Below are 4,558 nucleotides of genomic sequence, written 5' to 3' on the forward strand. Positions count from 1 at the left end.
GGACGAAATTAAGGAAGAGCAGGGGGGTGAAGAGTAAGCCATTTCCATCCCCTTTTCCCTGTAAGTGGGGGGAGTGGGAGAAGATGGGCCCCCCTCAAGAAGGCGGTCAGAGGAGGCTGGCATGAGACGAGCCAAGTCTCCTTGATGATGAAGCGAGCAAGGCGGGGAAGGTCGAAGACCACTGTGATATTTAGACATGGGAGTGGGGGTGTGGCAAGGGGAAGGTAAGGACAGCGAAGCATCCCTAGACTTTACCGTCCTCTTGACCGTAAACTCACTGCGGGCAGGGAATACGTCATTCAACTCTATTATACAGTACTCTCCCAAGCTTTTAGTACAGTGCTTTACACTAATTGATGGTGGAGGGCACTGGGAGGGAAGGCTTGGGTCGGGGAGGGAGAAGGTGACTTGGGATGGGGATGGAAAGGAGGGGACTGAGGAGTCCTAGGCGTCAGTTGTTGCTCTCTTCTGGCATGGAAGAACTTGAACAGGGCGGTATGTCGGTTTCTTTAGACTGTAAGCTCGTTGTGGGCAGTGAATGTGTCTGTTTATTGTTATACTGGACTCTCCCAAGCACTTAGTACAGTGCTCTCCATGCGGTAAGTGCTCAATAAATACAAGTGACTGAAAACATTGGGAAAGTCAGCAGAGACACAAACCGTGACCTACTTGATTATTTGCTGAGACAGCTGCTCCTTTCACTTTGGTCAACATCTTTGGTGCTTTTGGCTACTCTTCCTCACTCCAGTCCTTCCCTTCCTGCTTCTTAGATTATCGGCCCAGGACCTCGTCTTCCTTTCCCAGCCTTTACTACGGTGCTTTGCGCAGGCTGGGAGTTAATAAATCCCATTGCTACAACCCTCAACGTACTCAAGTTGAAGGGGCGCCTTGGAATGCTCCGCTCTCCCCCGCTTTCAAAGATTTATTGAAGGCACATCTCCTCCAAGAGGACTTCCCTGACTAAAATCTCCTCTCCTCCTCTTCCACTCCCTTCTGTGTCACCCTGACTTGCTCCCTTCATTCATCCCTCCTCCCAGCTCCACAGACCTTAAGTACATATATCTGTAATTTATTTATATTAATGTCCATCTCCCTATCTTGACCCCCCCCTCACTTGGTCGCACCTGGAGAGTTTCCGGTACTCTACCAGACTTGACTACAGGAGGGAGAGTCAAGCAGAGGCTTATCCATTCCATTCCTAGCTTGGCCAGTGGCTAGCGAGTGGAAGGCAATCTGCTATATGTCCAAACTCAACTGTGCTGGGCAGCAGTGGCACGGGAGAAAGTCGAGGGTAGAGATTCAAGGGTGGAGATTCAAGCTGCATCTTCCACTTCCGTATTTTGACCAAGAAAACTCTCTGGATACATTACCAGAAGGATTACAGATGGAGGTGGGGAGTTCCGGGAGAGATGTATCCACGGCATTGCTAAAGTTCGGAGATGACTCGAAGGCATAAGACAAGACTCCGTCTTGACTGCGAGCTCATTGTGGGCAGGGATTGTGTCTGTTTCTTGTTATATTGTACTTTCCCAAGTGATTAGTATAGAGCTCCGCACACAGCAAGTGCTTAATACGGTTGAATGAATGCTCCATTCCGGAGCTAGTGGCTGTGGGCTTTGGTGGGACAGAGGACACCCGAGACGCTTGCTGCCCGTTGTGGTGATCTGATGGGTGTTGTGGGGTGGGACTGCCATTGCGCTGGGGGTTGGTGGGGGGGGGTGCTGAACACAATCCCTGTCCCACATGGGGCTCACAGTCTTAAAACTCATTTTACAGATGAGGTAACTGAAGCCCAGAGAAGTGAAGTGACTTGCCCAAGGTCACACAGCAGGAAGATGATGGAGCTGGCATTAGAACCCAGGTGGCTCTGACTCAGGATTTATCCATTAGACTATGCTACTTCACGGTACAACGTGGAGGGTGCACGAGGTGCTTGGTTGCTGAGAGTGGAGTGGATCTGGTGCTTCTAAAACACTTCCACATAATCTCACAGGGATGGGATCATCAGCTGCATTTTACAGATGGGGAAACCGAGGCCCAGAGAAGTTTAAAGGATTTGTCCAAGGTCACACAGCAGGTGGGTGGCAGAACTGGGATGAGAATCTCCAATTTTTTAAAAAAACGGTATTTGTTAAACACTTACTATGTGCCAGACACCACACTAAGCACCGAGGTAGCTACAAGTTAATTAAGCTGGACACAGTCCCTTTCCCACTTGGACCTCACGGTCTTAATCCCCACTTCGTAGATGAGGTAACTAAGGCATAGAGAAATGAAGTGACTTACCCAAGATCACACAGTAGACAAGTGTTGGAGCCGGAACTAGAACCCAGGTCCTCTGCCTCCCAGGCCCGTGCTCTAGCCACTAGGCCATGCTGCTTCTCAAATCTTCTGCCTCCATGACCCCTAGGCCACCCTGCCTCCCAGATAAAACTGCGATAACTCAATCCTCTGACACACAAGAGCAAAGGAACCCGAAACAAACACGCCAATTCAACCCAAAGAAATGAATAAGTCCCTGTTCGGAGGGTGAGAGATCACTCCTGCCCTGGAAGTCCAAGACGGGTGCCTGTATAAAACGTATACTAGATGTCCTGTGGTGAGCCACCTACAGTAATTACAGAAAAACAAGCTGCTCCTTAAATAGCTCTCGTTTCTAAATGCGGAACTCCAAGTGCTTTTTCGAGACCTGAGATAATCGGAGGAAACCGAAAACCCCGCGGTGCCTGTATTGGTTAGAGCCAAAAAGTGGAGGAAACTGTTCACGTATTAGAAATCCAGATCCTCACGTGGGATCGGATCTCCTGGGCTCTTGGAAAGCCGAAAGCTCTGATGGGGTGGCGCCGAGGAGGCTTTTTAGACATGAAACAGCCATTTTAGAAAGGGGAGCAAAAGATGGTATGCCAGATGGAGGTTCTAGCAGGAACATATTAGAAAATATTGGATTCAAAGCTACTCCTCTCTCATCCCCGTGAAAAACACAGAACTTTGCTGGCCTGCATTTTTTTGTTTTTACTACTTTAAACGGTTTTGAGGATTTTTTTTTCTTAACCTGAGGTCTGCAGCATTAATTCATTTCTACAGCCACAATAGCTAAGTTCCAGGTGCTGATGGAGTCATGATTGATCATTTTAGGGTTACCCCTTGCGTTCTTCTTAGGTCATTTCCTTCCCTGTGTGTCAGGCTTGGCCGGGTGCCACTTCTGGAGAAGGGAATTCCTTCCACTTGGGCACAGTTCTGCCAGGATTAATGAACTACTAGGACAAAGGGCTCTCTCCAGGGTAGCGTGGATGAGACTCCGTCCCGGTAAAGCCCACTTAAGGCTAGTCCGGCAGGGCCCCGAAAAACCAACCGCTCCTGCAGGAGAGCTGCTGGAAACAGACCCTTGCGAACTCATTTCCCTCCTGCCCTTGCTCGCTGCAAAATAGGTTCTCCCCTGCCTCCGGAGGATGGTCTACCCAGCGTAGAGAACACCACCAGGGAAATAGGGATAAAATGGCTTCTCCAGCAGACGCTCGGGCCATGGGCCACACGAAATATGAAAAGACTCTGTGAGCGGTGGGGATCCTGCCGCGGTCCAAGGACGAGGCAGGGGAAACGGAAGCCGAGCCCATTCTTCACTAGTGTCGGCGCGGCGTGGAACTGAGGCTGTAGGGTTGGCAAGGCAACCAAACCATTCTGCATCTACCCGGGCTCCTAGGCAAAGAAAGGCTGGCTAATCACTTAGAAAGAGGAGAGAGGGAGACAGAGAGAGACAGAGACAGAGAGACAGAGACATGATGCCCCTGCTGCCTTGTCTTTTCTTGAAAGACAATCCAGCTCCAACAACCCCATTTGGCCAGGTCACAGGGAAGGGAGGCATTTCTGCTGTGAAGTAACAAAAACAAGAGATTATACCAAAGGTCCTTGATTTAGCATTGTCATATAACTGGAAAAGGGCAGATTTGCATTGCCGCAAACTGCGAAGCCGCTTGGCCTAGTGGACAGAGCCTGGACCCGGGAGTCGGAAGGACCTGGGTTCCAACCCTGGCTCAGTCACTTAATAGCTCTGACACCTTGGGCAAATCACTTAACTTTTCTGTGCCTGTTCCCTCATCTGTAAAATGGGGATTTAGACTGTGAGCCCTACGTGGGACTTGATAATCTTGAATCTACCCCAGCACTTAGTACAATAACTAGCATATAGTAAATGCTTCACAAATACCATGAAAAAAGGAAAAAGTAACTGTACCACAGGGCAGGATATTACTGCTCTGGGCTGATGGAATCAGCCATGGTGAAGGACAGATGAACCTCAGTCTGGAGAACCTAGGCAAAGGAACTGATGGCTAGTGACTGAAGCTTCCCCAGTACCCTCTCATCCCTGCCCATCACGTTCCCGATGGACCACCTGGGTTCATTCATTCATTGAATAGTATTTATTGAGCGCTTACTATGTGCAGAGCACTGTACTAAGCGCTTGGAATGGACAATTCGGCAACAGATAGAGACAGTCCCTGCCCAATAATGGGCTCACAGTCTAAACGGGGGAGACAGACAGCAAAGCAAAACAGAACAA

The 4,558-nt window shown here is 49.5% G+C and overlaps 1 non-coding gene across 1 annotated transcript; it reads left to right on the forward strand.

Annotated features, from left to right (window-relative positions):
• Positions 1 to 1,106: 1,106 nt before the first annotated feature.
• Positions 1,107 to 1,244, forward strand: LOC114811599. The gene has a single exon (XR_003759295.1). It is a non-coding gene; the product is annotated as a small nucleolar RNA SNORA7 (small nucleolar RNA).
• The last annotated feature ends 3,314 nt before the right edge of the window (positions 1,245 to 4,558 follow it).

Source organism: Ornithorhynchus anatinus, chromosome 4 (genome assembly GCF_004115215.2).
Source record: "Ornithorhynchus anatinus isolate Pmale09 chromosome 4, mOrnAna1.pri.v4, whole genome shotgun sequence".
NCBI lineage: Eukaryota > Metazoa > Chordata > Mammalia > Monotremata > Ornithorhynchidae > Ornithorhynchus > Ornithorhynchus anatinus.